The sequence below is a fragment of the Pseudorca crassidens genome, chromosome 15, assembly GCF_039906515.1.
Source record: "Pseudorca crassidens isolate mPseCra1 chromosome 15, mPseCra1.hap1, whole genome shotgun sequence".
Taxonomy (NCBI): Eukaryota; Metazoa; Chordata; class Mammalia; order Artiodactyla; family Delphinidae; genus Pseudorca; species Pseudorca crassidens.
In genome coordinates, this window is record NC_090310.1 from 11,991,410 (window position 1) to 12,008,980 (window position 17,571).

Consider the following 17,571-nt stretch of genomic DNA (forward strand, 5'->3'; position numbering starts at 1 on the left):
GAAAAGTCCATCTATTGCATCTGGAACTATTTATTTTTAAAATATTAATCATAATTATTAATGTACCTACATGTCTGTTACCATGATGTTTAAGTGAGTTAAGAGTGAAAGAGGTTAGCTAATTAAATTCTGTTTGAACATCAGTTATTCCTAAGTGACATATGGAAGTCATCTTGTTCTAGAGCAAGAGTTACATGTTTTATGAGGTTCCCACAAAGGAATGAAAATACATATATACTCTCTTTTTCTCCCTGACACCATCCTACCTACTTATCCTTTCCTCCCTCTCTAGAACATTACATAAAGAGATTTTACTCAAACTTGTGGTTTGCAGTTGGAATACCCTAATAACAATTGTAAGTACTGTGAACCATTTATTAAGCACTTGTAATTGCCAGGCACGGTGCTAAGTGCCTTTCAGTGATTTTCTGAATTCATCCTATTAGATGCTGTTACTCTATTTTGCAGCTGTGGAAATAGAGGCTTAGAGAGGTCAAATAATTTGCTAAGCTCACTTAGGTAGTGAGTGGTAGAGCTGGGATCTGAACACAGGTCTTAGAGTTTAAAGTTCATGCTCTTCTACATTCTACTTCTTTTCTATAGTCTCTCTTGTACTTAATCATGCAACTATTTAGAGCTTTCTGTTCTGTTGGTGAAGGCCTAGTCAGAATTCTTAAACATCTTATTATTTTTGTTTGTTTCAATAAAAGGTAAAAGATACTACCTAGATTTTATCTAGTATTAATTTCTTAGAATGTCATAGTGGTTTTATCTGCAAGTGTGTTTGCACGTTTCTTAATGTTTCTGGCAAAGTTTAAGATGTGATCAAGTGTTCTCCCAATTGATTCATCTTTAGTGTCAATTTAATTTCTGAAAGATTAAGTAGTTATATTTCTCACTTCTCTGTTTGAGAGTGAGTGATTCATTCAGCAATTATTTATTGAGTGACTGCTTTGTGATAATCACTGTGCTAGGTGCTGGGGATATTCAGTAATGATGTGTTTCTTTATTCTTGAGATTGTTATGTGACTTTAATTTTATCTTTCCTAGGAATCTTTCAATTCACAAATAATCAGTAAGATTTTATCCTTTTTTAAATTTCTAGAGGGCGGTCTTATAGAGAGCATATGTGTTTGTGAGGAAGAGTTTGGTTTAATTTTTAGGAAGATACTGATACTCCTAAAATTATTTATGCCAGTGTCTACAGTGTATTTTTCAATGCAAATAGAGACTTTTTAGATGAATGCTTTGCCTCTCAAGCCCATGATTGTTTTGAGAATGTAAAAGATCTGTAGGAAAAAATCACTTTACCCCTAATGTTGAATACTGAGAAAAAGGAAAAGTCTGGTTAGGAACATTACTTATGATTCCCACAGTGTGTCTGGTATACCTAGTCTGTGTAAAATAAAACTTCCAAAAAAATAGAAGAAAATGGCTTCAAACATAAATTAAAGCTGCTTAAAATTCATGGGTAAGCTAAGTACTAAACTAACCGTGCTGTTGGGAAATTAATATTTTCTGTTTTATTGCAATGGAATCATATAATTTTATTATTGGATAGGCCCTTATGCATTTGCCCAACCCACTTTAGATATGAAACTTGAAACTGTAGAGGTGAGGTGATTTCTACTGCCTTTTTTGAAAGAGGCAGGACTAGAATTTGGCCTCCTAACCTGAAGTCCTGGACCCCTTTTAGTGTATCACCCGGAACACATATTAATCATATTTATGTTGATATCTGGTGTGAATAATAGCAGTATTGATTTTCTTAAATTTTATCATTTCATACTAATCCTGTATATATCCAATGTTCTTCCTGCTCAGGGTTTCAGTTTTCTCAACTCAGGATCATAGGCAAAGCACTTACCATAGTTCATCCCTTGTTGAACTCTGTAAAATTTTACGGATTGCTTCATTAATCCACATTGCTTTGTTTCTTAGCTTTCTAGACTTCACATGTTGGTCATAGTCTATATAACAGCCATACTTACAATAAATGCCTTCAGGTAGATGGATAATATTTTGTTTTGTTTTTCATGAAAAGGAAACTAAGGGGCTGGGGATTATGCCTCTTGCTGTGAGGACCCTGCTCCAGGCTCTCACCCTTTGCTTCTTCACTCTTATGAGCTTTGTCAACCAGCTTCTGTTTCAGGTCTTCAGGGATAGTGAGTCCTGGGGACCCTTGTTTGGCTCATTTCCCTGTTGGATGGCTTTCATTAAAAAAAAATATTTCCTTGGATTGAGACACAGTTAGCTTGTATGTAGCTTCTCCACTATGATTCTTCTGACTGGATGGAATAAATCAAATTTCTCTGTTTCCTGCCTAAATGTTCCGGGTTGTTTGAGCCATTCCTTACTTTGTAGGTTTTAGATAATTCACAATTCTATATGCTTCTTTTTCTTGTTGTCCCCTGTAAAGTGAGCCCCAACCCTTAAATGGTTGCTTTAGGAATAGGTCAGGTCCCAAGGGGGCAAGCCAGACTCTCTTGTCCAGGGCTCAGTCTGGGGACTTCTTCCCTCAGCCTGGACCCCACCAGGGGGAAAGTGATCTCCAAGCCTGGCGCCTGGGGGCTGTGCTTTGAGAAGCATACTTTAAATAATACATTGCCTGTGTCCTCTCCTTGGTTTCTAGCTGATCTCTTGAATCCTTATTATTAACTATTAATGCCTTAACTGGTCATCTTGATTCCTGCTGTCCCTTTCCCTGTATTTCACCTCTGCACTGGTCACTCCTTTTTTGTACTATGTGGGAGATCTTCTAGACCCTTTGGTTTCTGGTTTTGATTGTCCTTCATCTTTTGCTCCCTCGTCTCATTACAGACTTGAGTTGGATGCGCTAACTAGTTGCATGGCCTTGGACAAGTCGCTTAACTACTGCCAGCCTTAGTTTTCTCAATTTTGTAAAGAGTCATAGCACACCTCCTCATGTAAGAAATCAGTGAAATAACGTGTATGAGAATGCTTTTGTTTTTTGTTTTTTTTGGCTCAGCTGTGTAAGTGCTAGCCCTGGAATTTTTCACAGGTTCCCTTGGTGGTTGTTGCCTTTGACTGGTAGTATATTGGGACATTTGTACAAGTGGACATGGACTAACAAGCATTTGAATGCTCACATTTTTTGTTCTTCAGGGAACTGCTGTTTCCCTTTAAAAAGCTAGGACTTTGACAGCTTCAGAGGAAGGGATGAGCTATTCTTTTTCCTGTTATATTAGTTCAGTGAGACTCTGTGTGAATAGTAGTCCTTAAGTTCTTTGCTTAGATTCTTTGGCCCTAGGCACTTGGAGTGATGGATTTGTCGAGAATCAGACATGTGCAGTCTATTCAGACGTCAGCTGACAAGGCTCCTCCTCTCCTCCCCCAAGCTGGGCAGCCCCTTTTAAATGTCTAATGAAACCCATGCGCGTGCATGCTGCACTAAAACAAAGCAGGGGGCTTCCCTGGTGGCGCAGTGGTTGAGAGTCCGCCTGCCGATGCAGGGGACCCGGGTTCGTGCCCCGGTCCGGGAAGATCCCACATGACGCGGAGCGGCCGGGCCCGTGAGCCATGGCCGCTGAGCCTGCGCGTCCGGAGCCTGTGCTCCGCAACGGGAGAGGCCACAACAGTGAGAGGCCCGCGTACCGCAAAAAAAAAAACAAAACAAAGCAAGCAGCCCTGGAATGAGCCCTACAAGGTACTATTACTATATGTTAGGTTTTATTTGCCTGTTTTGACAATGCTGGGCAACTGAGGGCTCTGCTGATGCAGCTGAATCACAGTGAGCTGTCTTTGTTGTCTAACCTCTTGTCCCTCATGGGTCTTGGCATTAGTCCTGCCTGCCAAACACTCTTTGAGACAACAAAATGACAGAACATTGTCTTCTTGCTGATAATAGGGCAGGTGGTAATTGATTTACTTAGTACTTTGAATGGTGGAAAGTAGGGTCTCGAGGAGCACCTGAAATTTTGTTTATTTATTGTCCTGGAGATATAGATCATTAGTTTATTATATGCAAGTTCACCTAGCAGACTCTGAGATGAAAGATGTAGTAGCTGAAATGGATTTGATTTTTAAGATAGCCATAGAAATGGTCTATATTACACAAATAACATAAGTGGATGTTTCTCAATAGCTGGAATTTAATTTGTACTTTCGGATTGCCGTTTGATAAGACATTTCTCCTGGGTAATGAATAGCACCAGTGTCCTAAGGAATTTTTCTCTTTGTCTCTGACTAAGGGGAAATCAAGCTGCTAGCTGCAACAAGCTCAGGAGTGAATTCTTGGCCAGCCCCAGAGCTATACGTTGCCTTGTGGACTGTTTGGTGGCACCTTGGACATTTTATTGAGGCCATGAGCACAGCTGTTAGAGATGTGGGGTCTGATGAGCCATGCTCTGCTCTCCATTCACAGTCTCCTCCCCACCGCCTCTCATAGAGGAAGCCAAACAAGGATCTAGTGTGCTGATAGATCAGTGAAAATTTATTACTACTTCTGGGAAAGAAGCACAGAGTTGCATTTTCTGCGTGTGGTTGGTCAAGAATATCATCTTTATATGTCAGGGTAGCAGAAGCTTTGTTTGTTGCTGCTCGTGTCAGGACAATCACCTGAATATCAATTCATTGGGGTGTAGTTATCAATAATGGTAAAAGAAAAAATGTGAGGTTGGAGCTTAAAAATTCTAAGACTTAGTTGGTCTTGCACTGCTCTTCAAATTAAGTCAGAGTTGAAACTCCCCTATCCTGCTACTGAGATGGTCACTTCCTCTGGGCTTTCCTTGACTTTAGAAAGAAGTTGACTTGGTGACCTTCAAGGTCTTTTCTCTCTGACTTCCTGTTTAACTCCAGGGTAAGTCTTAACTCTTGTTTTAGTCATTAGTTTCAAATGCCTCCCCTGCTGGGCTTCTTTATGCTGAGAACAGAATGGATGGAGTTGCACCTTCTCTTTCCTCCCTTCCCCTGTGGTGCTCTCATTATGTGCTGAGGGGATGGTGGCCAGAAGGCCATGCAGCCTAGGAAGGAGGAAGTGAAGGTACTAAATGAAAGCACTGTCAACGCTAGGGGGAGAGCCCTTGAATTAAAAAGACTTCACAGAGTAGTTACCGGGTCTGCCTTACTCTTTGGAGTCAAGGGGGATTGGTCTTCATACCTACTATAAGCCTTATGCGGCCAGAGAGTGAGTCTTAGATTAATTCTGTTTGCCCTGACAGTGCCTTATATAGAACTGGACATCAAGTAGATATTAATTATTTCTGCTTTGCTTAACTTCTGGAAATCATTGCAGTTGTCAAGTGAACAGGACTATTAAATATTATATAGGAAGGGTTCATGCTTGTAGCATTTTCATCATTCCAAATATTGTGTTCATTGAAGCAGAGAACCTTGTCAAGAAAGCTATTACCAACATTTACAGAATGAAAGCAAGAGCTATTAACTCCTGGATAAGAATTGAGGATATTGTGCTTTCAAAAGAAACAAAGGGAGTTTTAAAATATTTCAATGGGAAATCTCTTTAGACTTATGTATTTTAAAAATAGAAGTAGAAATAAAGAAGTTAGAGGGGAAAAGACAGTGTTGTAAGAGCTTTAGGTCATGGTCATATTAAGGTTCATTGTTAAGTTAAAACAAAAAAATTGTTACCTGCTATGTATCCTCTTTTTTTTTTTTTTTTGCTGTACGTGGGCCTCTCACCGCTGTGGCCTCTCCCGCCACGGAGCACAGGCTCCGGACGCGCAGGCCCAGCGGCCATGGCCCACAGGCCCAGGCCCAGCCGCTCCGCGGCACGTGGGATCCTCCTGGACCGGGGCATGAACCCACATCCCCTGCACTGGCAGGCGGACTCCCAACCACTGCGCCACCAGGGAAGCCCTATGTATCCTCTTTTGCAGGATAATTTTCTTTTATTGCATCCTGAAAACTGACCTGAGAATTTGATGAAATGTCAGACAAGCTGACAAACTGAGAGAGGCTATGGTAGTAACTAGTCCTTGTTCTTACACCCATATTCATCTATTTGTGGCTGTTGATTCTAGTCACCTCCATTCTCATCCTCATCCAAATAGAAGCATTAAAACTTAATCTTGTGTGGATGCCTGCTTTGTAGATTTAGGAGAACGAGAACATGTGAACATGCCTGGTTAGCCATCTAAAGAATTTGTCACCAGCTAGTTGATTTCAAGAGCCAGCCAGCTAGGTTGTGCAGGATACTTGTTACTGGATAGTTCCACATCAAATACATGCTCTAAATGTTACTCTGTTAGATTTCTGAATTCCATTAAGCCTGTCAGGGCCAAAGTGGGAAAAAAAAAATCCTAGTGAAGTATCTAAACTTCAAATCATAGAGTTTCAGGCTAGAAATGACTCTGAGGGTCTAAGACAAGTGCTCTAAAATTCACATATTTCCTGAGGTTAGACAGGTAGCATAAGTGAATGAATTGGACAGGTGTAAGCAACAGGGAGCAATGGGATGGGGACATTGAGAGGCTGCAGAGGCGTTCAAATTCAGAAATTTTAGAGGACATTATTCCTACCTAGCCAACCGTTCTAAGGGCTGATTCAGCTGGCATTTGGGAAACCCTGGACCCTATGTTTCAGGTTACCTATCTTTTTTTCCAGTATGATGACCTGCATAAAGATAGGAAAAGGCACTTACCCAAGGACAGACAGCTAGTGAGGGCCAGAGCCTGATGTTCTGAGTCTCAGTCCGATGGTCTTTCCACTGCATCATGGTGATATCTAAGTGGTAAGGTGGGAGCACCCTAATTTAAATTAACAATTAAGATTTTTTTTATGAGCCATTTACTTTTTTAGAGAGGTGTAACTAACATATAATTACATGCACTGATCTTAAAGGATAGCTTGATAGATTTTTATATATGTATACCTTCATGTCTGTATACCACGCAGATCACCCCTGGAGTTCCTCATGGCTTTTTCCACTCCTTACCCCCTTCCACCCTCTCCATGCACCATAATCACAATTCACCATGGAACCAAGGCAGTTCTACTTACAGAGCTGTCACTGGCTCTGTTCCTCCCCACTCCTCCCTCCTCACTACTTCCTGCTTTAGATTCAGTTGTAAAGAGCTGTAGCAAACACAAGGGTGTATGTTGCTTACATTTTTTTCCCCATGTAAACCCAGCAGGATGTCTCCCTTCAGAGGGTTTTGGAGGTGCTGCTTCTTGCAGTGTCAACTGCTTTATACAACAGCACGTTTAGGACACATGATATTTATTACTTGGAGGCCACTTTTCCTTTGGGAGAACTTCAGAAGTTTTTTATTTCATGACTTTATTGAATCAAAGATCCGTATTTCATTGCAGTGAGCCTAGTGCTCAAAACCTTGGTGATTGACGGACTGAAAATATAGCTAAGGCAACACCCAAAACAAAACCCACCTCACAGGCAATGCAGCTCATTAAAAAAAAAAAAAAAGCTGGTTCCCAGGCTGAAGCTGTTAAGCAGATTTTTATGCAGGGCTTCAAGTTACTAAAAAAGCAGGATTCAATATGTCCTTTCCTTTGATTTGTAGGAGAGGGTGAGAAGTAATGCTGTTGCTTTTCTCCCCCCTTCAGGGTTTTATCATATTCTGAAAGCAATGCTTGAAGGACCTATAAATGGATTTGGGCTGTCTCCTAGTGCAGGGATTAACATAGAATTACAGGAGTGCTCTGCATGGTGGTTGGGAAAATAAGGAGGATGCTGTTCTCTGTTTTGGACAGACATGGTGCTCCTTTCTCTAGTCTGCTGATGTTCCTTATAAAGCAGCCTGTCACTTTGAAAAATGCACACACTGTACCATCTTGCAGTTATAAAGGTTAAGTAAGCATCTTGAGCAGTGCCCCACTGCTTTGTACTTTCCTTAATGTCAGCGGATAAAGGATTATTGAAAAAAGCTTGCAAGGAGATAAAAGGCTTGCAAGTTGAGGTTGAACAATTGAAATTTTCTGTTCCCAGTGTAGTAAATTACCAATGGCAGATTTAATGTTTGTTAATTATCAGAGCAAAGTACTAAGGATTGTTTTCTTTTGCCTAATTAATTACCTCATCTGGAGTGGAATGTTAATTCAGATAAATGATTATTTCTTAATACCTCTGAAGCTTTCCTTGGAGTCTCCTAGAATTGCCAGTCCTGAAGTATGTGGGATAAGAGACCAACATGGCTGCTTTCCTAGCTTTTTCCCGTCTGAGAAGATGGCAGGATAACTCGTTTATCTTGACTGACCTGGTTTTCTGGGTGCTATTTAGGGGAACATGGCTTTGCTTCCTTGAATCATGTGCCTTACAATCAAGTTTTTTAGTTAGTTTCTCACGTGATTCTGAACTTAACACTGGACCTCTTTATTTAAAATTTATTTTATTTAAATTTATGTATTTATATTTGGCTGCGTTGTGTCTTTGTTGCTGTGCGCAGGCTTTCTCTAGTTGTGGTCAGTGGGGGCTACTCTTCATTGCGGTGCACGGGCTTCTCATTGCGGTGGCTTCTCTTGTTGCAGAGCACGGGCTCTAGGCGCGCGGGCTTCAGTAGTTGTGACATGCAGGCTCAGTAGTTGTGGCTTGCGGGCTCTAGAGTGCAGGCTCAGTAGTTGTGGCGCATGGGCTTAGTTGCTGTGTGGCATGTGGGATCTTCCTGGAGCAGGGCTCGAACCCGTGTCCCCTGCATTGGCAGGTGGATTCTTAACCACTGTGCCACCAGGGAAGTCCCCTGGACCTCTTTTTTAAAAAATACTTTAGAGAAATTCATTTTGGGGTTCTGTGAACATTAAAGATGATGTCCTTTGGAAAGGACACTCTAGTTTCTTTCACTCACTTTTCATCTTCAAGTCACATTACCTCCTCATGTTTATTGCTCGGGAAAAAAAGTATCCTTTAGAATTCAGAATCCTAGAGACAGGTTTTTCTTCTTTCTTGGACCCAAGTTTTATCACTTCTAATAGCTAAAAGAATAATATTAAAAAAAAAGCTAAAACCATGACTCATATATAGATATAAAATGTTATATATGTCAAAGATTTTATTTAACTTATTATTAAATGAGGGAACGAGGCTGATGTTACACCAGGTAAAAAGGAGTCAAAGAATCACAAATTTATATGGAGTAATGTTGAAAAGAATGTTAGATGGACATAAAACTGACTTTTTTCAGGGGGAGGGCAGGTGGTTCTCCTAGAGTATAGATATTATTTGCATCTCTTTAGACAGTTTATGGAATTATGAAATAGCCTAGTCATGACAGAAATACTGTCTCTGTAGGATGAGACTCCCTGGGGGCTTCAGTTTTCCCTGAAAGTAGGTCTGGTGATCTCTTTTTTTTTTTTTTTTCTGGTGATCTCTTTTACCTATTTCAGGGCTAGAAGTTTCCCTTGACACAGTTTTGCATGAGATTTTGGTCCAGTTCTGTAGAATGATACTGACTCTTCAAAGTAGATTAGAGATAAAAAATATGTGACTTATTTTTCTTTCTAGAAGAGAGGTTAAATCACTGGTGAGAAGGACTGGTGGATCTAAGCCACTGCCCTGGTGAGCCCCAGCCTCATGTGACTGGTCACCTCTCACCGTCTCCTCCTGATAGGTATTTATGAGCACTTTTTTTCATAAAGATGTGAAAAGGCAGCAGTAGTCTAAGATTATCTGGAGGGCAAAGTCTGGAGCCTGGCATTAAACGGATAGTCCTGTTTTCTTCTGGTGTTGCCAAGCTGAGCTGTTTAGGATAATGCTTAGAAAAACACCTCTTGAGCCAGGAAGTTGTCTGATTAGTGAAGGGACTTCTAAGACACTCTGTTCAGACAGCACCCAGGTCTAGCACAAATATTCACCCGAGTCTTCCAAAGACATTAGAGCTCAGGAGGTGTGTGTGTGTTTATCTTGTGATAAACCATAGTGGAGAAGAATATGAAAAAGAATGTATATATGTATGATGGAATCACTTTGCTGTATAGTAGAAATAAACACAACATTGTAAATCAACTATACTTGAATAAAATAAATTTAAAAAAAATTAAGAAAAGAAAAAAAAAGAGTCTAGATTAAGATTCTACCTAATTATAGAGTCTACTGCGGTAAGCCACAGCTGGATTGAGTAGTGTGGTAGCCTTGCCCAAGAGCTGGGAGGCTGTGTGCCTGCCCCTCCACACCAAGAAGTCCAGGGTATTGAGGGTGCCTTAAAATGAAGCCACAGAGACATAAAAAGCACCATAATACCACTAAGTCCAGCAGCCTCTGGAGGAGAGGCTGACCAAATAGCCTTCTGGCTTCTGCATTGTGTTTGGTGCTCTGGGTATCTCAGGCTAGCAATCTGCTGACCTGTGTCTCTGACTGACATTTGACTTGGACTGTGGTTCTTGATGCCAGGAAGTAGTGTTGGGATAGGAGTCTTTGTCCCAAGCAAAATAAGTTACTGTTCCCACTAAATGTTAAGTTCTTTTTTTCTTTTTCATTTCATTTTATTTTTTCTGCCTGTGTCGTGTCTTAGTTGTAGCATAAGGGATCTTCATTCTGGCACAGTGGTTCTTCTTTGCAGCACGTGAGCTTCTCTCTAGTTGTGGCGTGAGGGTTTTCTCTCTTTAGCTGTGGTGCACGGGCTCTGTAATTTTGCGGCAAGCGGGCTCTCTCGTTGAGGTGTGCGAGCTCAGTAGTGTGGCGCATGGCATGTGGGATCTTAGTTCCCCGACCAGGGATCGAAGCTGCGCCCTCCGCGTGGGAAGGCGGATTCTTTACAATGGGCCACCAGGGAAGTCCCAGACATTAAGTTTTTAAACCCAAATATGTCTTACTGCCTTCAAAACCAGGGTTTAGAGCATATCAAACTGGTGCCACGTCTCCAATAACTCTACTTTGTTCCAACATTGGGTAGATTACTGTGAGATTTTAAATTCAAATACTCCCATATTCACTTCGTTTACAAAATGACTGTAATAAAGCATACTGTTTCCTCTTCCCTTTTTTTTTTTTTTTTTTTTCCTTCCACAGTGTAGCCAAGTGAGAGCAAATCATTCACAGTCAATTTTTTGTTGCGGTTTTCCTTCATGCTGGAGAAGGGATGATGCCACTCTTCCTTGCTGTAGCCCTGTGCTGGGGTGTGGCTCCCTCGCCTTAATTTGTCATCTGAAAGCAATTTTGTTCAATTAAAGATTAGAATTAAATTTCAGTTGTAGAGCTTCTGTGCAGAGGAAATGATGCATTAATGAACACACAGATGTCATCTTGCAGCCATGCTGTTTGCAGAACAGTTTCTACAGCATTCAAATAATAAAAGGGACCCACAGCAGCAGGAGCATTGTTTACTCGTTGACATACTAAGTGGAGACTTCTCAGCTATTTGCAAACCATTTATCATTCTGTATACTGAGAGGGAAAACATACTTTATCTAAAATATTTGAAATAATGACTCCTAAAATCAGATAACATGAGCCTTGATGCCAGGTGCCATGCAGTAAATTGCATAATGCTGTTGGGTTGGAACTGAAGCCATGATTTGTGATGATGCTAATGATCTGTCCAAATAGATGGGAGTTGAGTATAAAAAGAGAATATTCCTAGAAAAAGATAAGGCGACTAGTGAATTAAAAGTATGGTGGGAGAGGGATTGTATTTCACTATTGGAAGCCCCATCTGCTCTTCTGTACACATTATGTAAGTTTCACTCTCTGTATTACAAATATCCCACAGGATGGATAGGAAGTTCATATATCTGCCTTCAACTAGTTTTTTACTAACAGACATGAATGAACAGAAAGATCTGTCTCATGTGTAGAATATTTCAGGATGGTAGGCTTTTTTTTTTTTAAGGGAATTGTATATTTAGACTGTGATATTCTCTGCACTGCTTTGCCTCATGACTGTGACTTCTAGGGAGGAGAAGGCAGAAAGTGGGGAGTGAGGGTTTGGGGAGGTGGGGAGGGTTTCTGTGAGACAGCATTGGTTGGTATGGTCTCCGGGCCTGGGCCATGCCATGCGCTTTGGCACTCATGGTTACTGTGCATATTTCCAGATGCTGCCCAGACCTGTGTCCAGTGTGTCCCAAGTCACTGTTAGGTTTTTAATATAATCTCTGTGCTGCACAGAATTTTTTAAATGTGTTTTGAATGCAGAGGGCTCTCAGTATCAGGTGGCATCCACCCTGGTCATTGATGTCGATATGGATGAAATCTCACTTGATACTTTTTAATCTCCTAGTTCAGGGACCTTTCTCATTCCTTTTCCCGTGTTACAAAAAGTCTCTGTAACGTTTGACAGGGGTTAATGGTTTCTTTCCTTGAAATGTTTTCTTTTCTGTGCCTTCTGTGACATCACATTTTTCTTTTTCTTTATCCATGTCTCGTGCCAAGGCTATTTCTCTTCTGTTCTCATTTCCTTATCTAAACCCCTCGCTGTGCACACTGCCCTGAGTTCTATTTTTCTGACTCTTCTCATTAGCACATCATTCATGATCAAAATGCCATTAATGTCCCAATTTTCATTTCCAGTCAGAATTTACCTTCCCAACTCCATATCTCTGGGTCTGTATCTGGAAATTCCATTAGAATCCCAGTGCGTCTATGATAAAATGTACACACTCTCTTGTCAACTCTTTTTCATTCTTTCTTTTCAGTAATGCCTACGCCTACGCTTTCTGGTTAAAATTTTTTTGGGTATTTGTAGCTTTCTCCCCCCACACACACAGACTTTTTTTTTTGCCTCTCATAAGTACTTCCTGTTCCTTGTCACCTGTAAGTCCTTTTTCCTTTTCACTTGTTTTTGCTCCCTGCTTTGTTCAGGTGCTCATTACACATCATCTGCACAGTCTCAGCAGCCTCATAGTTGGTCTTGTGGTTCTGGCATCTCTTTCCCGCAAACCTTCCTGTAGTTGTCTGTCTGTCTGTTTATTTCAACATACTGTTCCAAAGCCTTCCATGGTTTCCTGTTCCCTGACAGATGAAGTTCAAATTTCCTAAGCCTGGTGATTAAGTAGCCCATTCCCTCCCTTAACAACCCAGCTCTATCTTTTACTAACTTTCCCTCATAGGTGCTCATTCTGTTCTCCTTATTCTCCCATATCTGCTTTTCAAAATCTTGCCCTTGCTAAAGCCCAGCTTAGATGCCTCTTCCAGGAAACCTTCCATGATTACCCACTGAAGTGTATTCTCCTGCTTCAGGAGCAAATGGGTGCTACACTTCTATTAGGCCACCTGCCACATACTGCAGGTATTTACTTAAGGATCTTATCGCCCTGCTGGGTTATAATTGCTGTGATAGCAAGGATCATCTTATTCCTTTTGTATTTTCAATAGAACTTGGTCTATTAACTTTGGATTCAGTGTGTTGTTGGAAGTACTTGTTGGAAGAATAAGTTGTAAAGCAAGTCCTTTCACATAACAAGTGCTAGAGCATCTTTAGTTAGAAACACCTAGGTGAGATGAGGTTCTGGTATATATCTTACAGGCCTTTTCAGTCCTCTTGTCATAATATGTCGTACCCCTGTGGTAAGACAAGGCTGGTTAGAAAGGTTAAGAGCACAGGATCTGGCTTCAACTATGATTGAGAACTAAGATAGGAGTATTTGCTTCCGTCCTCCCAGAGGTTTCCTGGTATAGCCAGGATTGTGATTTGCTTAGAGGTGCCTTAATCTAGTCACATGTATCTAATGAGTGTGTAGATCCTGGGTCAGCGGGCTGGGGGTCAGGACTGCTGGCCTTTCTTCCAGGTGCTTGATGATTCACGTGGCAGGGTTATTGTCAGCCTGGAAAAGGGACCCATGTGTCGCTCAGTGATTCTTTAGCCAACTTGAGCAAGATAAACAAGCCCCGGAGACAGGGGTCTTCTGCCAGGCTTAGCCTTCAGGATGTACTGCCAGTTTGTCTGGGGCCTGTTCTCATCTGCCTTTAAAAGAGGATGAAGGAGCAGTGGGAGCTGCTTGACGGGCAGTATCCTTCCCTCTGCTTTGCTGTGGGCCGTCTTAGGTTGTCTGAGGGTCAGGTGACATTTCTCTGCTGTTCAAGGAGACTCCTGACTCCCTGAGCTGATTGTTGAGCTGGAGTCTAGGAGGCAGGCAGGCCTTCAGGACTTGGTGGGAGATTGTAATCTGAGAACCATTGTTCCTGGGCTGCCTGGCTGAGTTAATCTTTCACAGTTAAAAAAATGTTATAAAGAAGTAAATCCAAGTTTCTTGCATGTTAAGCAACCCCTAAAGTTTCCCTTGCTCTGGACAAATTAGAAAACAGTTTATGTGTAAAGTTCATAAGTCAGGTAGATGCTGTACACCACTGAGCTATAAGCTTCTGCTGCCTATTGGAATCGTTCACTTATGCTAGTATTCACCTTGACCTTGTTGCTCCCTGAGAAGATGGTGTCATTTTTGAGATGAGAACATTTGGCTCAAGTGGTAGGTACATCAGATGCATCTACTTGTTGCGCGTGACATATCATAAAGCATGTATCAAAGGTGAATGTTAAAGTTCTTGAGTAGAATTTTTGTTCATTTAAATTGTGACCGGTTCACATGTTTAACACAATATCTTCCTGCTTGAAGATCCTTAACACCAACGTTTGGATGATGAAGACAGTCAATTCTTGGTTGACTGAAGTTTTTATCCGAGGCTGGGTTCACTCTGCCAACCAGCTTATGTGCAGGAACACAAGCTAATTATGAAGCTAAATCTTCTTCAAAGCACATAAGACTACTCCAGAGCTTGATAATGAATGTGTGACGTTTGCTCCACGCTTTGCTTTTTACCACGCTGTGCACACATTCTGACTTGAATCTCACAACAACCTACAAGGGAGCTGTGATGGTTTGTCCTCCTATTTTATAAGTGAGAAATTTGAATTTCCAATAGATGAAATAGCTTGTATAAGATCAAGCATGACTTAAAATTTGATCTTAGGCCTCTAGGCCATTGCTCTTTCCACTACCCGTATTGACTTTTGAATATAAGTGATACGGGGATTAGGCAATTTAGGAGTAATTGCACCAGTGTTCTCCTCTGCTAGCTTGGAAAATGAAGAGCTATCCTCATACCTATGCATTGTGCTGGAAGAGGTATTTACCTTTGGTTCAGCGCATGCCTATAATACACCTCGGTCCTTCTTGTGAGTAACAGTCACTGCCCCTGTACAACCACTCCTTCTGAATGAAGCAGATCAGCTACTGACATGTGAGTTTGAAGCAGTGTGCTGTTAATGCTTGGGTAGGAGCTGTTGGAACGTAGGGTTTTACCTATGAATTATCTAAGCAAAAGACTCTGGAAAATGACATTCTGAACAACTGTAGGGGAAATTATGGAAGGCTGGCAAGAGAGAGAGTTCCACCAGCTTTCATTAAACATATGTAACATGTTTTTGTGTGTACTATATAATGTAAAAGGCAAAAGGTCTGTTGAGTCTTATTCAAGAACCTGTTCTACCTTGATATCTTTGCTAGTCTTCTCTTCTAAGCACTTCTAATTGCTGTCTCATTTTTGGATATATATTTTAATTCTGACTTGAATGTGACATTGCTTCCTTCATTTTGTAAAATTTCCCATTTGTGTGTATTTTTTTTCCAAAAGGAGTATGAACTCTTTAGGTCCAAGTTCTTCTAACACCCTTGCCTCCTTTTTATGTTAAGCCAGATTCTGGTTCCAAGGGAAACTGTGGTCTCAAACTGTTAGTCCATCATAGATGTAATTTGCTTACCTTGTATTCTGTTTGAGTCTTACTGAACTCTTATGTTCATTGCATTCTGTGTTCTTGGGACATTGTGAATGCTGTGTGCAAAGAGAGCGGCAGAGAATGGCAGGCATGCCTATTACGTAAATTTCCTCTACTTGTGCATGTGTTCCACTGTCTCATCATACTTCACTTACCAAACACAAGTTCAAAGATAAGATTACAGAGCATTAGACCAAGAGATGAGCCTTTCTGAGTTCAGGGCCCTGGGTGATTGCACAGGTCGCTCACCCAGGAGGCTGGCCCTGAACTTAATAGATAAGAATGCATGGCAGAGACATATATGCCCATCCTAATGTTCTTTTTGTTTTCACATTGAGGAAAGCACGGATAAGCTCTTACTTCCTTTGTTTGAAGCTCAGGCTTCAGAAATAGGAAAGGTTAGAACATCAATCCATTGTACTGTTCGCCCCTTTATCTATAATTTGCTTAAATGTTTTCTTCCATCTACTTCCTTTCTTGTCATGTTGGGTATGTCCGTAATATATGTGTCAGATGTTATATCTGCCTGTGAGCCTAAATTCTATTCTAAGCACCAAAATGAAAACAGAATGCTTCTGTGTTTAGTTTCTAACACATTTGGGATACTGGAGTATCTCAAACATCGTTTTAAGGTAGGCTTCTAAAATTTTAGCCTCCCACACCAATTATATAACTCATTTGTCTTCTTTTGGCCTGTCATATCTGGTGGAAATCTGGGCTTCTTGTGCCTCCTGAGAAAATAGGTTCTTTTTTTTTTAATTAAATGGTGGTGGACTAACATCCTGTGGTCCAGTGGCTGCTGGGAAGTAGAATTTGTAGAAGATACTGTTATGAGAATTGCTATTAAATTAGCAAAGAGCCCTCTTTGCTGTCTCCGATGAGAACCATGAAGTTGACTTACACATTCAGGGTGGCACTTGATATAATCTATATTCTCAAGAGACTCTCCTTTTACTAATCAAGAGGCTGTCACCTGCTCATACTTTGAAGAGAAAGGATAAATGTTCCAGGACTTATAAATTCAGAGAAATAGCTTAAAAGAGTGTAGTGGTTTAACAGATATGTCTGGCTCTGGAATCAGACTGACTTCAGGTTGTCTGCAGCATAGAAGCTGGAGAAATTTAGGCACATTTAAGGAACTTAAAAAAAAAGCCCCCAGGGCTTGGGATTTAGTTGCATTTGGGTGGGGGGGTCAGGCATTATTTGTGTGTGTGTGTGTTTTAAAGTTTCTTAGAAGATTCAGTAAACAGCCAGAGTTGAGAATTACTTAACATTTCTAAACCTCAATTTCCTCATCTGTATTTTGGGAGAAACAGAGTTCCTAATGTATAGGGTTGTCGGGAGGATTAGGTAAATGAGCACACCATCTGGCCAGTAGTTAAGTATATAGTAAATGTGAGCTGCTATTATTATTACCACCCCTACTGAGTCTTTGTTGAGTATGGAAGCTAAACAGGCATATATTTCTTAAGCTTAAAACATGTGCTGATTTGTTAGAAATGCTGCCGGGAATAGAAATTCCCTTAGGTACCTGCCCTAAGGGAATGACTTGGGTGGGATTTGAATATCGTGCATAACTTCTTGCCTCCTGCCTCCCAGAGAGAGTGTGTCAGAGAATGGCTGGAACCACCTACTTTATGTACAGAGTCATCCCTGGATTAAATACTTCTTTGAGGAAAAAGTTGATTTATTAGATGCTGGGGATATGGTAGCACATCAGGCCCAGTCCCTGCCTCAAGGGGTTCATAGACTGGTAAAGGTATGGAAAAGTAAATGGAAATTATAATACAAGAGGAATAAGTGTTTTGTTAAGGATAATGGAGAACTTAAAGCTAAGTTGGAGATAGCCAAGCAGAGAGGGTTGAGTGAGCTAGGAGGAAATAATATTACTGGCAGAGGAAATTGTGTTTTAAAGAGACTTAAAAGACTCTTG

The 17,571-nt window shown here is 40.9% G+C and overlaps 1 protein-coding gene across 4 annotated transcripts in view; it reads left to right on the top strand.

Annotated features, from left to right (window-relative positions):
- AUTS2 (activator of transcription and developmental regulator AUTS2) overlaps positions 1-17,571 on the top strand; it is a 1,117,705-nt gene that overhangs the window by 240,888 nt on the left and 859,246 nt on the right. The gene's annotated exons all lie outside the window — the stretch shown is intronic.